The sequence below is a fragment of the Micromys minutus genome (assembly GCF_963924665.1).
Source record: "Micromys minutus genome assembly, chromosome: X".
NCBI lineage: Eukaryota > Metazoa > Chordata > Mammalia > Rodentia > Muridae > Micromys > Micromys minutus.
In genome coordinates, this window is record NC_137970.1 from 120,304,942 (window position 1) to 120,327,353 (window position 22,412).

Consider the following 22,412-nt stretch of genomic DNA (forward strand, 5'->3'; position numbering starts at 1 on the left):
GCTGCTATATTGTCAATATCTACAATAGTGTCTGGCACATAATAGATATACAATAAATATTCATTGCACTATATTTAGTAGAATTCTTTGTATGTGGTTTGGGTAGGGAGGCATATTTGGTGATAATAATACTAGGCCACAGTTCTTCTAAATTCATTTCTAACTGCAATTCACGTATTTTTAGATGTTCTTTCAATTTCAGCATAATCTAAATAGCATGATATTGCAGTAAAGCTTCATTTTCACCTAAGTGTATTTTGAAAGAAGTATTTAAATGTTACAAACTTTTAGAATTTCCCATGGATTTCAGCTGTTTGTTTGAAAATTTTAGTTTTTAGTCAGAGTTAACAGTGAAGAGTTACAAAATGAAAACTTTCTACTACCCACATACCTAAAGCACACATACACACACACACACACATACACACATACACACACACACACACACACATACACACACATAAACTTTAGTTTTAAAAAGTGCTATTAGAGTAGATGAGCATGAAATTCAGTATAAATTATCAGTCAAATCCTTTACAAGTGTATGCATTCTTACCATGCTAAATATTCCATGTTCTCTTTCAGGTTTTATCATGTTGCCTCATGATATTATATAAGTTTTAAGAAGTCGATAAAGACTTATTCATCTTTAGTAATCTGACAAAACTTGCTTTTTGAAGACACAATCAAGTTGATTGTGCCTTATCTTCATTTTGTACTTTTATTTGTATACATCTTCTCCAAAAATTATATAAGTCTTTAAAACTCACAAACTTATGAGCAGCTAATGACCATTTGAATTCTGATTGCTATCAGTGCTTTGAGACTTGTCACTATTCTCAGGAGCTAGAATCGAACTTGCATTATTTTACATCCTTTTATTCCCATAAGTTCTGTTCTGACTGTTTTTTTTTTCCAGATTGATCACTGTAAAGATCTCAGTTTATATTGCAGTTAGAATCCACAAAAAAATGGTATAGACAAAAGAACTGGCTGCTGTAACCCAGTGATTATATATTTAAAATTCATTCTGAAACAAAATTTTTATTTTGTTGGCCAAGGACATGGTAGCTGCCTTTGTGCATCTTCTGTGTCTGTGTAAAACTATAAAAGTTAATTTTTTCTTTCAATACTACATTTTAAAAAGAAATTAATCTGTCCTTTTGGCAATTTGTGATAATAAAACTCAGGAGGAACAAGTAAGTACTAAAATAAATGGGAAATTTAATTTATCAAAACTGCTGGAGGTCATTGTAATAATATTATTAAAATTGATCCTCAATTGTTTTCTAGTGGTATATAATAATAACCTTCAGGACAATTATGTCTATATGAAATTTAGTGTTTAGAAATGTGTGATTGATTCTTATGTAGTCATAATTAACATACAAGTATACTAATATATCATATATCCTATGTGTATTCTTTGAAATACTGTGCTCTGAACATTTAGCATAGCCTTTTTTGACTCAAAGGTCCATATGTTGGCAACATGGCCTCTGTGGTGGTGGTGGTGGAATTATTAAATGATGGAGCCTACCAGGAGGTAAGGATATTTTGGATTAATTAAGGTAATCCCTCAGAAGATATTGGGGAACTGAGTGAGATATTACTGATCTTGGTTTGAAATACATCATATAATGCATGTACACTCAACAGCATGACATTTATGATGAGATTCTCACCAAAACTAATCTGATGCAGGTACAATAACCTTGAAATCAAAACATACTTACATTAGTCTGTGTTAGTCATAAGGCTTGGAAATGTAGAATGTTTTTTGATAATTAAGTTGATTAAGACCTTGGTCTCAGAGTAGAATTATTGGAAAGTGCTTTGAAACCAGAAGAGATTCGCCAATAAGATTTATTTTCTGGCAGAGCGGAGCCTGGCCTACCTGCCAGGTGGAACGGCGGCTCATAGAGGCTGAGCAACTGGTGAGTGGGAGACCAAGACTGCAGGGGAGCAGAGAGATCTCTGCTGAGTGCACACGGAAAGTGCACACTGTAACTCGCCCTGCCCCGCTATGCCCGATCCAGTGATTGGGAACAAAAAATCAGAACTTCTGTTTCCACCCGGAGGCGACTTCCGGACTCAGAGCAGAGCCTGGCCTACCTGCCAGGCGGAACAGCGGCTCATAGAGGCTGAGCAACTGTGCCTGAACCAGCAAACAGAAACAGAACGTTGGAACTTCTGCTCACACCCGACTACTCTGAGGCATAAAACAGGGCTTGACCCATCTGACACCTCAACCAGTAGAGAACCAGGGATACAGACCAGATACAAGGGAAAGGTAAGAACATATCACTGACAACAAAATGGCAAGAAAAAAGAAAAAGAGTATATCCCAAGAGAACCAAGACAATCTAGCAACACCAGAACCCAGCTCTCCCATAACAGCAAACATCGGAACTCCAAACACTCCAGAAAAAGAAGACACAGACCTGAAATCATGCCTCAAGACGCTGATAGAGTTAATTAAACAAGAAAGGGAGGAAAAGCAAAAAGATTCAGAAGCTTTTAAAGAAGAAACAAGAAAAACACTCAAAGAACTCAAAGAACAAGAGGAAAACAGAACCAAAGAAATAAAGTAATGGAAGAGGGAAATTAAAACAGAGATTGACACAATAAAGAAAACACTAAAAGAGATAACCCTAGATTCAGAACACCAAAAAAAGAAATCAGGAGTCACAGAAGCAAGCATTTCCAATAGATTACAAGAGATCGAAGAGAGAATCTCGGGGGCAAAAGACAACATTGCAAACATAGACAAAGCAGCCAGAGAAGATGCAAAAAACTAAAAGCTCCTAACCCAAAACTCATAGCCCTAAGTGCTTCCAAAAAGAAACTGGAGAGAGCTCACATCAGCAACCTGACAGCACAGCTAAAAGCCCTAGAACAAAAGGAAGCAGATATACCCAAAAAGAGTAGACGGCAAGAAATAATCAAAATTAGGGCAGAAATAGACCAAATAGAAACAAAAAGAACCATTGAAAAAATCAACAAAACAAAGAGTTGGTTCTTTGAGAAAATCAACAAGATTGATAAACCCCTAGCTAGACTAACTAAAGGGCAAAGAGAGAGTATCCAAATTAACAAAATCAGAAAGGAAAGTGGTGACATAACAACTGAAACCAAGGAAATTCAAGAAATCATCAGATCCTACTACAAAAACTTATACTCCACAAAATTGGAAAATCTGGAGGAAATGGACGAATTCCTAGACAGATACAAGGTCCCAAAGTTTAACCAGGACCAAGTAAACCATCTAAATAACCCTATAACACCTAAAGAAATAGAAGAAGTCATCAAAAGCCTCCCAACCAAAAAAAGCCCAGGTCCAGACGGGTTCAGTGCAGAATTTTATCAGACATTTATTGGGGATATAACACCAATATTCGCCAAACTATTCCAAAAGATAGAATCAGATGGAATATTACCCAACTCATTTTTTGAGGCTACAATAACCCTCGTACCTAAGCCACACAAAGACCCTACAAGGAAAGAGAACTTCAGACCAATCTCACTTATGAACATTGATGCAAAAATACTCAACAAAATCCTTGCAAACCGAATCCAAGAACACATCAAAACCATCATTGATCATGACCAAGTAGGCTTCATCCCTGGGATGCAGGGATGGTTTAACATAAGGAAATCCATCAATGTAATCCACCATATAAACAAACTTAAAGACCAAAATCACATGGTCATCTCACTAGACGCTGAGAAAGCATTCGACAAAATCCAACACCCCTTCATGTTAAAAGTCCTGGAAAGAACAGGAATACAAGGCCCATATTTAAACATAATAAAAGCAATATACAGCAAACCAACAGCCAACATCAAACTTAATGGCGAGAAACTTGAAGCAATCCCACTTAAATCAGGGACTCTACAAGGCTGCCCACTCTCCCCCTACCTATTCAACATAGTACTGGAAGTCCTGGCTGGAGCAATTAGACAGCAAAAGGAGATCAAGGGGATACAAATCGGAAAGGAAGAGATAAAAACATCACTCTTTGCCGATGACATGATAGTGTACTTGAGTGACCCCAAAAATTCCACCAGAGAACTCCTACAGCTGATAAACAAGTTCAGCAAAGTGGCTGGATACAAAATTAACTCAAACAAATCAGTAGCCTTCCTATACTCAAAGGACAACCATGTGGAGAAAGAAATTAGGGAAAAGGTACCCTTCACAATCGTTACAAAAACTATGAAATACCTTGGTGTGACTCTAACTAAGCAAGTGAAGGACCTGTATGACAAGAACTTCAAACCTCTAAAGAAAGAAATTGAGGAGGATCTCAGAAAATGGTAAGATCTCCCATGCTCATGGATTGGAAAGATCAACATCTTAAAAATGGCCATCCTACCAAAAGCAATCTACAGATTCAATGCAATCCAATTCAAAATTCCAACCCAGTTCTTCATGGAATTGAAAAGATCAATGTGCAATTTCATATGGAATAACAAAAGACCTAGAATAGCGAAATCCATCCTCAACAACAAAAAAAAAAATCTGCGGGAATCACTATCCCTGACCTCAAGCTATATTACAAGGCAATTGTGCTGCAAACTGCATGGTACTAGTACAGAAATAGGCAGGTGGATCAATGGAATAGAATAGAAGATTCAGAAATGAGCCCTCATGTATATGGTCACCTGATTTTTGACAAAGGAGCAGTAAACATTCAATGGAAAAAGGACAGCCTATTCAACAAATGGTCCTGGTCCAACTGGCACTCAACATGCAAAAGAATGAAAATAGACCCTTTCTTATCTCCTTGTACAAAGCTCAAGTGTAAGTGGATCAAAGATCTCCACATTAAACCAGATACACTGAAACTATTAGATGAGAAAGTAGGGAAAACCTCAGAACACATAGGCACAGGAGAAAATTTCCTGAACAAAACACCAATGGCTCAAGCTCTAAGGTCAAAGATTAACAAATGGGACTTAATGAGATTGCAAAGTTTCTGTAAGGCTAAGGACATCGTCAAGAAAACAAAACGGCAACCAACAGAATGGGAAAAGATCTTTACCAACACCACATCAGATAGTGGCCTAATATCCAAGGTGTACAAGGAACTCAAAAAGCTAGACACCAGAGAATCAAATAACCCGATTAAAAATGGGGTACAGAGCTAAAGAAAACGTTCTCAGTTGAGGAACACCCAATGGCAGAGAAACATCTGAGGAAGTGCTAGACATCCTTAGCCATCAGGGAAATGCAAATCAAAACAACCCTGAGATTCCACCTCACACCAGTCAGATTGGCCAAGATCCAAAACTCAGATGACAGAAGATGCTGGGGAGGCTGTGGAGAAAGAGGAACACTTCTCCACTGTTGGTGGGGTTGCAAGCTAATACAACCACTCTGGAAATCTGTCTGGCGATACCTCAGAAAATTGGATATAGTACTACCTGAAGACCCAGCTATTCCACTTCTGGGCATATACCCCAGAGACACTTTAATACACAACAAAGATATATGCACCACAATGTTCATAGCGGCTCTATTTATAATAGCCAGAAGCTGGAAGGAACCCAGATGTCCTTCAGAAGACGAATGTATACAAAAATTGTGGTACATATACACAATGGAATACTACTCAGCCGCCACAAACAATGACTTAACCAAATTCTTAAGAAAATGGCTGCATCTAGAGAAGATCATCCTGAGTGAGATAACCCAGTCACAAAAGAACAGACATAATATGCAGTCACTGATAGTGGGATGCTAACCCCCAAGTCTTGCACTCCCCCAGAAACAATTCACAGACTGTATGAAGTCCAAGAAATAAACAAAACAAAACAAAAAAAATATTTACAAAACAAGAAAACTTTAACTATTTCCATGTTACATTTTGTTTTACATGTACTTTAGCTCATTGTAACTATTATGTTTTCAAGGCATACTATCAAACCTTGAAAAAAATCAAGTACTGACTAAAAATATATTCATATAGTTTTATGTAAAAATTATGTTAAAATCTGAAAAAAAGTCCTGACAAAAATGTATAATTTTAAGCAAAAAATATTTAAAATCTGTATATTTATCTTTGTTTTGTAAAATAAAGTTGTTAATATATATATATATATATATATATATATGTATGTATGTATGTATGTTGACAAAAGAGAGCTAAGTGAAAAAGAGTTTATTTTCCTTATAATTCCAGGTTGTATTCTATTATTGAATGGAAGCCTGGGAAGAAAGTTTAGACATCAGCTCCAGAGTCAAGAGCAAAGAGGAACAGACCCATCCTTGCATGATTTCACCTCTTTTATACTGTTTACGAGCCTCTGGCTATGGAATGGCACATTTCAGAGTGCTGTTAGTCTTTCTAGAGCAATTTAAGTTTTAGACAATTCCCATAGACATCCCCATAGGTCAACCAGATATGCATAATTCTTCAGTAAGACCCTTTTCCCAGGTAATTTTAACTTGTGCCAAAAGTAACCACTGCAAGCCATATGGGCAAGTAGAAATGATTTCAGTATATATTTGAACTTGTAATTTACAATATTTGGGACAATTTTTATACTTAGACAATGAAATGTTGATTGGGGAAATGTTTTTTTTTTTTTTTTTTTTTTTTTTTTTTTTTTTTTTTTTTCTAACAATGCTATGGATGGTTAGATACATTGGCTAGAAATTGCATAGAATCACAAAAAGTAGTTTGGGGAAATTGAATCACTTGTGTACCAGTCAGTGCTAATAGAAACTGAATATAAGTCCTATAGATGGCATATTAGGGTATTTTTTAATGTAGGAGCTGTTTATAGTTGTTTACATTGTATATCTATCTCAGGAGGCTAAGGTGGTAGTATTGAAAATTTTCGGTCAGCCCGAGCCAGAAAGTAAGGTCAAGAAAAAACTGAGCAGCAGTTAGACCCTATCTTAGAATAAAACAAAAGCAATTAAATAAAATAAATAAGATACAGAGAGAGAGAGAGAGAGAGAGAGAGAGAGAGAGAGAGAGAGAGAGAGAGAGAGAGAGAGAGAAGAACATAAATTAATTATGGGAACAGTAGCAACGACCAAAGGTCAACTTTGGAAATGCCATTTTCAGAGTACCACATGAACCATGTCTTACAAAGAGTTAATGAAAAATAAAAGAGTTTGAGGAAAGAAGTTTCAAGCAAAAACATTTCGATAAATAAAGTGGAGATGTCAAAACATAGAACTTGGGGAAAGAAGAGTCACTTATAGAGATATCTGAAACAAAGCAGTAGATACCAGAATCATTAAGGATCAAAATGATCACATCTAAAGCTATGAATTCAATTTGTTTCCTTGTGTTTCTTCTTTGAGTACATCTACTAACAGACCAAAACAATCCCCACCAATGAAAGACCAACATCCACTGACAACCCTCCTATAAGGGCCCTAGCATTTATATACCCTGTGAAAAGTTCTCAACATTCCAAACACCACAAACTTGCAAAATCTATGTACAGCTGGCATGCCCCTGCAAGAGCATAAGGTACATCACAATCAGCTGTTGTGAACACTCTGAAGCAGCCCCATATGCCATATCTGGGATTAAAATAAAAACATTTTCAATGTTTATGTGTTTTTGAAAAAGACCAAAATTTCAGAATTCTCACTATGTTTTTCTTATTTATTTTCTTCTTTTCCAACTTTCAAACTCATTTTGCCAATTGCCCTATAATCACTTCGATGAAAGATACATATAGGATTTTAGAATATGCAATATGATTAGTAATTTCAAATATGTCTGTGTATTAGGTATTTTTTTACTTGTGCTTTTATTTTGATGGAAGGACAAACTCTTAAATAACTATGTGTCCAAAGAGAATAAAACACATGTCACAGAATTTTATCTAATCATAGCCCATTTTCAACTGCTTAAGGAATAAAAATTTCTAAATTTCATACATATTTTTGGAGTAGAATGTTAGTATTATTTTTCAGTGATAGCCAGATGTATAACCAACATTCATTGGTCATACAAGAACAGTTTGGGGGACTAGATTGTTCTCTGCTGTTTTCATTTCAGTAAGAACTGAAACAAACTGAGGATCCAATTCTGTCTTACATGACTGATTCTTACCTCTTGTTTTATTTACATCAACCACATGAGTTACACAAACTAAACTTCCAGCCAAATACATTCATACCTGCTATGCATTATGTCTTGTGTGTTTTTTTCCAGAAATATGTGTGTGATCTTTTACTTTACTTAGATGTTGCCTCTTAAAACATACCTTACCTCACAGATGAAATGATTTCTCAAAGAGCTCTTAAAAAATCCATAAATGATTATCATCCTGAGTGAGATAACCCAGTCACAAAAGAACAGACATAATATGCAGTCACTGATAATTGGATACTAACCCCAGAAAGCTCTGAACACCCCAGAAACAACTCACAGACTGTGTGAAGCTCAGGAAAAGAAAAAAAGAAAAGAAAAAACTATTATGTTTACTCCTTACACAACAAGAAAACCTTGACTAATTCCAGGTTACATCCTCTTATACACATACTTTATGCTCATTGTAACTAGTAAGATCTTAATGCACACTATCAAACCTTACCAAAAAAACATCAAACACTGACAAAAATGTATTTGTATCCCTTTATGCAAAAATGCTTAAAATTTGTACATATATCTTTGTTTTTTAAAATAAAGTTCTTCAATAAAAAATTCATAAATGGCATTTATGTATCTGACTTTAGGGTTCTCACTTAGCACTTAATACTGCCTCAAAAGATATGCCATATTTATTTGCTAATTAACTTAAGTCTCAACCATTAAAAAGAAAGTGGTATGAGAAATTGTTCTGTCTTATTCCCTAATATACCTGCAATCTCTATAGTGTTCCCAGAAAAGAATCACTTAATTAACTTCTTTCTAATAGGTAGGAAGAATGATTTTAAAGGCTCTATTAGAGGGAAAAACTCTACCTAAACTTAATAATGTACAGGCTGTTCTACGAAGCTTGTGTGAAAGAATCTAGATAAAGACATAGAGGGGGTAAAATTTTTCACATGGAGTTCATCTAGTTTAAGAATTTATTGAATGCATATATAACTGTAAGGGCTCAAGTAAAGGAATCTGCAAAGGTAATTATGATGTCCTCACTTAAATTTACTTTACTAAATATATCAAAAACTAACTATGTCACATACTCTGTTAAGGCCCAGAAAGCACAAAAATAAAGGAGAAAGGTCCCAATATAAAATTTGTGAACTAGTTGATATTAAAAACAGAGTTTCAAAGACGGTTCTAAGTGCTATAATAGTCATTTGCACAGGGGGGCAACACACTTCTACATATAAAAAGAAACAGAAAATTGAAAAACTAAGGAAGTTTGGAGAAAACTATTAGAATAGCTTTGATTATAATGGATTTGAAGCGAAAAGTGAAGATTGTGAGCAGCATCTCACAATATCTGAAAACCAAAGATAAGTTTTAAGCTAACTATGTGGAGTATCAGATGTATCAACAAAGAAGTATACAAAGAGTATACAAAGAATCATGATATCCAGACAGAGTCACCGAGGAGATAAAGGTAAAAATCTGTGGAAGATATTACTTGAATGAAGATATCAGATAAGAAAGTAGAAAGGAAAGTTTATCTCAAAACAGAGTAAAAAGCAATTTCAAAAAGTGACAGAGTGCTAAGATGGAGAGATATCGTATAAGAGTTCACTCCATTTGTTGAACAAAGATATCAGCAACATAATGGAACATGTATTCTTGTGGGATAGTGCCAGAAGCTGAAAACAATCCAGATGTACCTCAATTAAAAATGGTTACAGTAAATACGTTTCATTTACCCAAAAGAATACTACTCAACTATTAAAAACAATTTCATGAAATTCACGAATAATAGATGGAACTAGACAATATTATACTGAGTGAGGTAACCCAAAAGGACATGTATGGTATGTACACACTTACAAGTGGTTATTAGTCATAAAGTACAGGATAACCATGATACACACCACAGACCCAAAGAGGTTAAACAAGAAGAAAAACCCAAGTGAGGATGCTTAAATTCCACTTAGAATGGGAGATAAAATAGTCATAGGAGCAAAAGGAAAGGAGGCAACTGAGTGAGACAGAGGATAGGGAAGGATGGGGGGAGTCAGGATAATGTGTGGGAAAAGACAGAAGAGGGTCAGAGGACCAGGAGAATGAGAGGAAATCTGCAACTGGAGGTGGGGGAGGTCGGGGGCATTTTGAGGACATCCTAGAGACCTGGGATGGGTCAGGCTTCCAGGAGTTAATTGGGTGTCCTTAACTGAGACAAATAAGAGTGGGAATATAGAACTTGAAGAGGTCCCCTCCTGTAGCCAGGCAGGAACCCTAGTGGAGGTATAATGACAATGACCCACCCACAAAACTTTAAACCCAAAAGTCTTCTGTCTTCAAGAAATGAAGAGACAAAGATGGAGCAGAGACTGAGGAAATGGCCAACCAATAACCAGCCCAACTTGAGACTTCATCAGCCAAATAGTGGATGGAGCTTGGGGACTCTTATGGAAGAATATAAGGAAGGATTGTGGCACAAAGAAGGTAGTTACTCTACAGGACGGCCAAGAGAGTCAACTAACCTGGACCCTTAGAAATGTCAAAATCTGAAATAACCACCAACCACAAAGCATACACGGGCTGGACCTAGGCTCCCAAGCACATTTGTAGCAGATGTTCAGCTCAGTCTCTGTGTGGGTCCCCCAACAACTGGATTAAGTGAGTCCCTAAAGCTGTTGCCTGTCTGTGGAATTTAGTTCCCCTAACTGGGTTGCCTTGCCTGGCTTCTGTGGGAGAGGAAGGTCCTAGTCTGGCAGTGAATTAGTGTACCAGAGTGAGGGAGATATCCAGGGGAAGCCTCTACCCTGTCAGAGGAGAAGGGTAGGAGAGGATGAGGGGAGGAACTATGTTAGCAGGGAACAAGAAAGGGCACAGCAATCTAGATGTAAAGCGAATGAATACATGAAGTATCAAAAACAAAGACACAGACTCTATGTCTTTGTGTGTTTTCATTTGGTTTGGTCTCTAGTTGTGACTACCCCATGCTCTGGACAAAGAGAAAATCTGGATAGGTATATCTACCATATCTTTCTTAAGAAAACTAATAAAAGGACCTGTTCTATCTTAAATAAAAAGATACTTGTTAAGTGTATAAAAATATTAAATTATAAAATGTATTGGTACAAGTAAGTATTTAGTCAAATCCAGAATATTCTAACCTTGCCTTGGTAAGATGAAAATCCCTTCTCTACATTCAATGAATTGTATGGAAGTTGTCCACAGTAATGTTCCATTATTAATTTTCAAACATTCTACCCTAGCATCTGGCTAGGTTATTTGAGAATCTCCTCAGGATCTTTTAACCAATAACTCAAATGAATGTAACCCAGTCCCACCAGTGGAAGCCTTGCCTGTTTACAAAGAATGGTCAGTTCAGATTCCATATTCTCCATTACTAGAAATCCTCACTAGGTTCATCCTTGTAGATTCCGGAAAATTCTGCACAAGCCACATTACCCTCCTCCCCCAGTGATCTGCAATGCGTGCTGTCTCATACTCTCTCCTACACCCTCCCTCACCTAATTCAACCAAACTCCATTTCCATCACACTTAGTCCACCCACTGAATCTCCTTCACTCCTGCATTCTAATCTTTGGAGTGAAAAGGTAGTTAGTCTGCAGGCTATAAAAAGAGTAACCTAGACATTAACCTAGCCACAGAACCTTGACCTACAATCTGTCTTGCCTTGTCCAGCCTCAGTATAAGGGCTTCCACCTTGTTTTATGTACCTACGTTTTCTGTGTTTGGTTGGTTACCAACCCTTGGAGACCTGCTATTTTCCAAAGAGAAATGAAGTCACAGTGTATCTGGAAGAAAAAGAAGGGGAGGATTGAGAAGAAAGGAAAGAGGGAGGAAAATATGTGCTTGAGATGTATTATATAATAGCAAAATCTATTTTCAATTACAAAAGGTGCATAGGGTAAGATTAAAAATGGCATATATTTATTTAGGACATTAAAGGAGCAAATATAAGAAATAATACAAGCTCCAATAACTAAGTCAGTAATAAATAATATAAAATAATGTATAATACAGAATAAAAAATTCAAACAGAGAAAAGGTTGAGTAAAATGTTATGTGATCAAAATTAAATTAGCATCTTAAAATAATCTACTGAAATTATAAAATAATTTATGAAAACTTCATGGTAATCATTAATCTAAAACCTGTAGTAGATATAATTGAGTAAAAATCAATCAATGGAAGAATAGCATTAGAAAAAATACTTAATCACAAAAAAGCCAAAATGAGCAGAAAAGAATTAAAAGAATAACAAAAACAAATCTATTGTGGACAAAATGGCATTATCCAGTTATTACATATAACCAATACTGTGAATGTAAATAGATGAACTTTTCTAATAAAAAGACACAAAGTGCCTGGAAAGTTAAAAAGAAAAACAAAGATATGAGCTAGATGTAGCCTATGAGGCACTCATTTCAACTTTGGACCATAGGTAGTCTGGCAGCAAAAGGCTAGAACATAGAATGTCAAACATCAAAATCAATATAAGTAAAATCTCTAACAACTATAAAACTAGAAGTATACCTGAGATCACTTTAAACGATGAAAACAATAGCTTATACATCTCAGGAGACAGCAGAGGAAGATAGCAGTATTCTGTCATTTCTCCATTAGTGACATTGAAAATCAAGTATGAACAGGAATTTGTATAGATTCATTTGAGAATTTTCTGATCTGTTCTTTTGCCCATGTATAAAGACTTATTCTTTCTTGTTACCAAATCAGTACTTATATCTTTATTCTGTTCATTGTTCACTTTAATGTACAAAACTTGGAAGGCTGGCACAATTTCATATGCTGATTTTTGCTATTGTTGCCTATTCTTTAGTGTCATTTTCAAGAGGCAATCATTCTCTAGACCTAGGTCATAGAACATTCATTCCCCTTGCTATTTTCAGGTAGCAATAACGATGCTTCAGAATGACTTCACTTACAATGATAATGCTTTTGTGCAAAATTTTCTGTTCTGTTTCTAGTAGTTTTACAGTTTTTGATTTACATCAAAATCCTGATCATTTTTAGCTGATTCCTGAATATGAAAATTAATGAGATACTGACTAGTTATAATGTATCTGCAGAGTTATAATATAATCTGCATGTGCATATCCAGTTTTACCCAATATTCTTTAATGCATTGTTCTTTCCCTGATTCGCATCTTGATACCTCTTTCAAAACTAAAGTAACCATAAATGCCAGGGTGTGATATCTCTTATTTAACTGCTATGTATATTTCTGTGCCAGTCCTATTCAGATTTGATTATTCTGACATTGTAATATAACTTTAAATATCATAGTGTGACACCTTCAACTTCATCCTCTTTGATTGACATTGTTTTGTCTATTGGAAGTCCTTTGTGGTTCCATACAAAAATTAACATTGGCTGCCTATCCATTTACTGCAGAAAATAACATAGGGCTTCTAGGTTTATTACTAAGTAATGTATTCTTCTCAGATTATTATTAATAAACTTAATTTATATTTCTTGCTTTACTTCATTTTAACACAAAATGCTACAGGTTCTTTTATGTTGTATCATACAAATTTATTTAAATTTATTGAAATTATTAGTTTTGTTTTATGTGGAGTCTCAGGCTTTTTAAATATAAGATTACTTAATTTGGAACCAAAGACTCTATTCTTATTTGAATACCATTTAAGTTGCCAAACGTAATTTTGTAATTTTTAGATGGTCACCATAATAAATCAACTAAAATGCAAATTAAATTAACTATGTAGTAACTGACACTGATTAAAATATTTATTATTATTCTTGATCTTAGAGCATGAGCCATTGGAGTTCTGTTTAATAAATTTCACCCTGTTCCAATTAGTTCAAGGCACTTTGCCACTTTCTCGTCTATTAGATTGAGTGTATCTGGTTTTATGTTGAGGTCCTTGATCCACTTGGACTTGAGTTTTGTGCATGGTGACAAATATGGGTCTATTTTCATTTTTCTACATACAGACAGCCAGTTAGACCAGCAGCATTAATTGAAGATAGTTTTTGTTTTTTATTGTGTATTTTTAGCTTCCTTGTCAAAGATCAAGTGTGAGTAAGTGTGAGGTTTTATTTCTGAGTCTTCAATTCTATTCTATGGACAAACCTGTCTGTCTCTGTACCAATACCATGTAGTTTTTATCACTGTTGTTCTGTAGTAGGCACCTGGGAGGAAAGGAAGACAGGGTGGTCTGGGGGCAGGAAGAAGGGAACATGATCTGATATTGGATGAGGGGAAGGAACTGAAGCCCTGAGGGCTAGCAGAAAGAATGGAAACAGGCAATATCTGGAGGTAGGAGGATGGGAGGACCCTCTTGTTCTCATACTTGAGAGTCCATAAAAACACTAGACTGAAAGCTATAATATATGTGCAGAGGACTAGGTGCTGACCCATAAAATGCTGTCTTTTTTTGGCAATCATTAGAAAATATGTTAAATGAAGTAATCAAAGTATAGAAGGACAAATGTCACAACACAGTCCAGGAATGAATGTGTGAGATTTCTGATAGCTTGTGAGAAAACTCCATGTAAACAAAGACAAAAGTATTGTGACCTCTGTTAGTCAAAAAAAAAAAAAAAAAAAAAAAACATCAATTGTGTTTTTGTGCCCCTCCAAGATATAGTAAATAGGATTGGGTTCTGTTTCAAATTACCCATGAACTTATCCATTATTATGAATGATGTTTCCAAGAACAAGTTGTCTTTATAACTGTAAACAGGCTAAACTCATGTGACTTTGTCCTTCTGACAGTATACAACTTGAACTCAAGTGAATTTTGTCATATGATTTTTCTTAACCCTCAGAAGGAAAAGTGCTTAATACCCTGAATAAAGTTGGCTACTACATGAAACTTTACTCTGAGTCATTTTTTGGCCACCCTCTTGGGTTCATGCCACCAAGCAAAGCTGTAACAGAAAAATACTGCATAGCATAACTTGTTTAACAAGTGTATTATACAAGCAAAACATATAAACAGAACGTACGTAGAATGCGCCAAAGCCTAGGGTAAGATGAATAAGGAAGTAGAGGTCAAATTATAACAAATTTTAATGAGAAAGTGAGGGATAAATTGTGAAGATTTTTATGATGACTGCAGATACTGGTTGTAGCGTATGATATTAATGAATATTCTTATTAGGGTTGATTTTGTATGTTCTTATCACAAAACATTTGAAGCATGTGGTGGCATCAACGAGAGGAATTGTCTATTTTCTGATTTATAGTTCTTTCTAACTGTGCCCTTAATGGACTAAGACATTTTTGTAAGAAAGTAGCACTAAAGTTTACTACATCTGATAGTTGAGAGAGAATATTGGTATTTCCAGCCCAGAGAGAGGGCTGAAAGATCGCCATCAGGACTCAAGACCTGCCCACAGAGAACTGAGCTCCCAGAAGTGCCTTACAAGCACTCTCCCACCTGAACCCACTCTGAGCCTGCCACAGACCCCCACAGGCTATCTGAGGAGTGAACGCCCGTAGTTCTCAGAGCACAGGTAGCATGGTACTCTCTGGGAACTGGTCCTTTCCAGCCCAGAGGAAAGGCTAGCTGACAGCCATCAAATCTCAGGACCTGCCCGCAGAAGGCTGAGCACCCAGAACAGTCTTACTAGTGCTCTTTCACCAGAGCCCACAAAGACAGAAATAAATCACTGCCATCAGAACTTACTGCCTGCCCACAAAGAGCCAAACACCAAGGAGCAATCTCCTTCCTGAGCCCATGGGTCCTCAGATGCACAGGAGAGAGAAGCTCGAGTCAGAGACAACAATATCACCTATAATCACAGATAATAAGATGGAAAAAGGAATGCACAAGAACCTAAGCAATGGAAACCAAGACAACCTGGCAACATCAGACCACAGCTCTCACACCAAAATAAGTAGTAGATTTCCCAACATACCAGAAAAACAAGATTTAGAGTTAAAATCGTACATCATGATGATGATGATGATGGAGATCATTGAGGAGCACATGAATTACTCCCTTACACAATTACAGGAGAATCAGAAGCACACAGGTAAACAAGTAGAAGCCCTTAAAGTGGAAACACAAAAAGCACTCAAAGAACTAGAAGAAAACACAACCAAACATGCGAAAAATGTTTGAAATTGAAAACGGAAATAGAAACAATAAACAAATCACAAAAACAGACAACTCTAGAGATAGAAAACCTAAAAAAGAAATCAGGAGTCATAGATGCAAACAGCACCAACAGACTACAAGAAATAGAAGAGAGGGTGTGAGGGACAGAAGACGACATAGAAAACATTGACACAACAGTCAGAGAAAAAGTTCCAAACCCAAAGCATTCAGGATATCCAGCACACAATGAGAAGACCAAACCTAAGAATAATAGGTGTAGAAGAGAGCAAAGACTCCCAACTAAAAGGCACAGTAAATATCTTCAACAAATCATAGAAGAAAACTGCCCTACCCTTAAGAACAAGAGGATCATGAACATAAAAGAAGCCGACAGAACTCCAAATAGATTGGATCAGAAAAGAAACTCCTCACAAGACATAATAGTCAGAACACCAAATGTTCAAAACAAAGAATACTAAAAGCAGTAAGGGAAAAATTACAAGTAACATATAAAGGCAGACCAATCAAAATTATACCAGTACTCTCAAGACAGACTATGAAAGGTAGAAGATACTGGACAGATATCACACAGACTCTAAGAGGACACAAATGCCAGCTGAGGTTACTTATATCAGGCAAAACTCTCAATTACCATAGATGGAGAAACCAAGATATTTTAGGACAAAACCAAATTTACACAATATCTCTCCACAAATACAACCCTACAAAGGATGACAGATGGAAAACTCCAACACAAGGAGGAAAACTACATGCTAGGAAAATCAAGAAAATGATCTTCTCCCAGGAAAACCAACAGAAGAAAAGCACACAAACATAATTCTACCTCTAAGGACAAAAATAGCAGGAAACAACAATCACTATTCCTTACGATCTCTTAACATCAATAGACTCAATTCCCAAATGAAAGGACATAGACTATCAGACTAGCTACATACACAGGATCCAGCATTTTGATGCATACAGGAAACTCATCTTAGAGACAAAGACAGATACTACCTCACAGTAAAAGGCCGGGGAAAAAACTTTTCAAGCAAATGGTCCCAAGAAACAAGCTGGAGTATCAATTCTATTATCCAATAAAATGGATTTTTCAACCCAAAGTTATCAAAAAAGATAAGAAAGGAAACTTTTTAACTTTTTACTCATGACAGGAAAAATGAACTCTCTATCAAGATGACCTCTCAATCGTGAACGCTTATGTTCCAAATACATGGGCACACGCATTCATCAAAAAAAAAAAAAAAAAAAAAAAAAAAAACTAAAGCTCAAAGCATGTATTGCTTGCACTACACACAATAATAGTTGGAGACTTCAACACCCCTCCCTCATCAATGGACAGATCATAGAACCAGAAACTAAATAGAGGCATGGTGAAACAAGCAGAAGTTATGAATGAATTGGAATTAACAGACATCTACAGAACATTTCATCCTAAAACAAAAGAATATACCTTCTTCTCAGCACCTCACCATACCTTCTCCAAAACTGACCTTATAGTTTGTCACAAAACAGGCCTCAACAGATATAAGAAGATTGAAATATCCCCATGCATCCTATCAGATCATTATGGACCAAGGCTGGTCTTTAATAACAACAAAAACAACTGAAACCATACATACACTTGGAAGCTGAACAATGCTCTACTCAATGATAACATGGTTAAGGAAGAAATGAAAAAAACTAAGGATTTTTTTAAAATTTAATGAAAAGGAAAGCACAACATACCCAAACTTATGGGATGCAATGAAAGCAGTACTAAGAGGAAAACTCATAGCTCTGAGTGCCTCAAAGAAGACACTAGAGAGGGCCTACACTAGCAGCTGGACATCACACTTGAAAGCTCTAGAACAAAAATAAGCATATAAACTCAAGAAGAGCATATGGCGGGAAATAATCAAACTCAGAGCTGAAATCAAACAAACAGAGACAAAAAGAGCTATACAAAGAATCAACAAAACCAAAAGCTAGTTCTTTGAGAAAATCAACAAGATTCATAAACCCTTATCAGACTAACCAGAGGGCACAGAGATATTATCCAAATTGACAAGATCAGGAAAGAAAGGGGAGACATAACAAAAGAAACTGAGAAAATTTAAGAAATCATCAGATCCTACTACAAAAGCTTATACTCAATAAAACTGGAAAATCTAGAAGAAATGGACAAATTTCTATACAGATACCAGGAACCAAAGTTAAACCAGGATCAGATAAACCATCTAAACAGACCCATAACCCCTAAAGTAATAGAATCAGTGATCAAAAGCCTCTCAAAAAATAAAAAAGACCAGGACTATATGGGTTCCATGCAGAATTCTGTCAGACTTTCATAGAAGACCTAATACCAATACTCTCAAAATTATTCCACAAAATAGAAAAAGAAGGAATAATACCTAAATCATTCTTTGAAGCCACAATTATGCTACTACATAAACCACACAAAGATACTACAAAGAAAGAGGACTTTATTTGCATTTCCCTCATGAACATCTATGCAAAAAATACTCAATATAATTATTGCAAACACAACTCAAGAACACTTCAAAACAGTTATTCACCATAATTAAGTAGGATTAATCCCAGGAACACTAAGTTGGTTCAATATAAGAAAATCTATCAAAGAAATCCACTATATAAAACACACACACACACACACACACACACACACACAAAACCATACACAAGTACATCTCTTTAGATGCTGAGAAAGCTTTTGACAAAATTCTAAACTTCTTCTTGTTAAAAGTCTTGTAAAGATGAGGAATTCAAGGCCCATACTTACACATAGTAAAACAATATACAGCAAACCAGTAGCCGACATCACACTAAATGAGGAGAAACTTGAAACAATCCTATTAAAATCAGGAACTTGACAAGGCTGCCCAATCTCCCTCTACCTATTCAATATAGTAGTGGAGTTCCTGGCCAGAGCAATTAGACAGCAAAAAGAAGTCAAAGAGATACAAATTGGAAAGGAGGAAGTCAAAATATCACTATTTTCAGATGATAATGTACTATACTTAAGTGACCACAAAAATTTAACCAGAGAACTTTTACACCTGACAACTTCAGCAAAGTACTGGATATAAAATTATCTCAAATAAATCAGTAGCCTTCCTCTACTCAAAGGAGAAACAGGCTAAGAAAGAATTTAGGGAAAAGACAACCTTCACAAACTATGTAATACCTGGTGTGATCCAAACTAAGCAAGTGAAAGATCTGTATCACAAAAACTTATAAACTTTGAAGAAGGAATTTGAAGAAGATCTCAGAAGATGGAAACGTCTCCCATGCTCATGGACTGGAAGGACCAATGGCCATCTTGCCAAAAACAATGTACAGATTCAATGCAATCACCATCAAAATTCCAACTCAATTCTTCAAATAGTTGGAAAGAACAACTTGCAAATTCATCTGGAATACAAAAAAAAAAAAAAAAAAAAAAAAAAAAAAAAAAACTAGGATAGTGAAATCTATTCTCCATAATAAAATAACTTCTAGAGAAATCACCATCCCTAACCATAAGCTATATTACAAAGGAATTGTGAGAAAAAACACATGGAATTGATACAAAGACAGGCAGGTAGAACAATGGAACAGAATGGAAGACCCAGAAATAACCCACACACCTATGGTCACTTGATCTTTGACAAAAAAGAAAAAGAAATTAATAGAAAAAGGACAGACTCTTCAAACAAATAGCTTTGGTTCAACTGGCAGTCAGCCAGCAAAAGAATGCAAATTAATCCTTTCTTATCTCCTTGTACAAAGCTCAAGTGCAAGTGGATCAAAGATCTCAACATAAAACCAGGGACACTGAAACTATTAGAAGAGAGAGTGGGGAAGAGCTTAGAACACATAGGCACGGGGGAAATTTCCTGAACAGAACACCAATGGTTCGTGCTCTAAGGTCAAATATCTACAAATGGGACTTAATGAGATTGCAAAGCTTCTGTAAGGCTAAGGACACTGTCAAGAAGAAAAAAACAGCAGCCAAGATATTGGGAAAGGATCTTTACCAGTCCTACATTCATTAGAAAGCTAATATCCAATATATACAAATAACTCAAGATATTAGACTCCAGAGAATGAAACAATCCTTTTAAAAAGTGGCGTGCCGAGCTAAACAAAGAATTCTCAACTGAGAAATATCAAATGGCTGAGAATCACCTAAGGAAATGCTCAACTTCCCTACTCATCAGGTAAATGCAAACCAAAATGAACCTGAGATTCTACCTCACAACAGTAAGAATGGCTAAGTTAAAAAATTCAGATGACAGCAGATGCTGCCAAAGATGCGGAGAAAGAGGAACACTCCTCCGCTGTTGGTGGGTTTGCAAGCTGGTAAAACCCTCTGGAAACCAGTCACGCAGTTCCTTGGAAAACTGAACATAGATAGTATTTACCTGAAGACCTTGCTATTCCACTCCTGAGCATACACCCAAAAAATGTTCCAACATATTAACAAGGACACAAGCTCCACCCTGTTAATAGCAGCCTTATTTATAATACACAGAAACTGGAAAGAACATGAATGCCCTTCAACAGAGGAATGGATACAGAAATTGTGATACATTTACACAATGGAGTACTACTCAGCTATAAAAAAAATGACTTTATGAAATTACCAGGCAAATGGATGGAACTAGTAACTATCATCCTGAGTGAGGTAACCCAGTCACAAACAAACAAACAAATAAACAAAACACACTCATGTTATGTATTCACTGATAAGCTGACACTAGCCGCATAAATCTCCCAAGAAACAGTTCACAGACCTTATGAAGCTCAAAAAGAAGGAAGGCCAAAACATGGATGCCTCAGTCCTTAGAAGGGAGAACAAAACACTCATGGGAGGAAATACTAGGTCAAATAGAGGAGCAGGGATTAAAGAAAAGATCATTCAGAGGCTGTCTCATCTGGGGACCCACCCTATATGCAGCCATCAAACCCAAGCACTATTGCTAATGCCAAGCATTACTTCCTGGCAGGACCCAGACAGAAGTGCCTCCTCAAGGGCACTGCCAGAGTCATACATATATAGCTAAGCATGCTTAAAGCTTACCATCGAACTGAACACGGGGACCCCAAGGAAGGAACTAAAGAAAGGAATGAAGGAGCTGAAGGTGGAATGCAACCTTATAGGAAAAACAAATTATCAACCAACCAAATCCTCAAAAACTCCCATAGATTAAAACGCCAAGCATTGAGCACATATTGAGAGACCTATAGTTACAGTTGCATAAGTATCTGAAGATAGCAGTGTCTGCCATCAATGTGAGAAGAGACTTTTGGTCCTGGGAGGGCACATTTTACCAATGTAGAGGAATGCCAAGGCACTGGAGTGAACAGGGTGATTAGGAGTGAGTGTACCTTCATGAAGACAAGTAGGGAGGGGAGCTGGGTGGGGGAAGGGAATAACATTTCAAATGTAAATACAGAGAGTCCCTAGTAAAAAAGAAAGAGAATATTGAATAACATGTATAAATTATTTTCTCATTGTAATCATAAATAAATTAGAACAGTGTTTTAAACTGTCCTCTTATAAGGTTGGAGATATGATGGCCCTACAATTAAAAGCTTATGCAGCTCTTGCAAAATACTTGAATTTGGTTCTCAGTGCTTATGTAATACATGTTATACCTCTAGCTTCAGAGTATCCAAAGTCTTTGGCCTCCTTGTGATCCTGAATTTATATGCACATAACTACATACATATATACATAATTATAAAGTAACTAAAATATATTTAAAATGCTGTCCTAGATATAGTAAATAAATTTGATAGCTACTATTACACAAAAAGAATAAAGAACTCTATGTGAGTTGATTAAACTGTTTTTGTTTCGTCTATAAGAAAGCAAAGAATAAAACACTTACCTAGCATATTAATCTCCTCAATGGACACTAGTTCTTTCCAAAAGCCCAACTGTGATAATTACAAAACTCAGATTAGAAAAATGCAGTTTGAGAAAGAGATAAGAAAGACATTATCCAAGCTTTTAGCATGAGTTCACCAGGTCTTAAAGATAAATCAATTGGGTGTTCACATGAGATATATGAACTGTGGAAAATGGAAGAAGGTACAAATGAGGTGTTTGTGTGGGGGGTGCAGGGTGTGTGTGAATTTGTTCTGAAGCATCATCCTGTGCTTTGTGTTTAAGGAACTGAAATCTCGTTTTTTACATTACCTTTATGTCGTGGACTTTAACCTA

The 22,412-nt window shown here is 36.1% G+C and overlaps 1 pseudogene across 1 annotated transcript in view; it reads left to right on the forward strand.

The window, feature by feature from the left end:
- The first annotated feature begins 1,492 nt into the window (after positions 1 to 1,492).
- LOC308415236 (coiled-coil domain-containing protein R3HCC1L-like) overlaps positions 1,493 to 22,412 on the forward strand; it is a 176,843-nt pseudogene continuing 155,923 nt past the window's right edge. Inside the window, exon 1 of the transcript in view lies at positions 1,493 to 1,546. The product of the transcript in view is annotated as a coiled-coil domain-containing protein R3HCC1L-like (transcript). The remainder of the gene's footprint in view (positions 1,547 to 22,412) is intronic.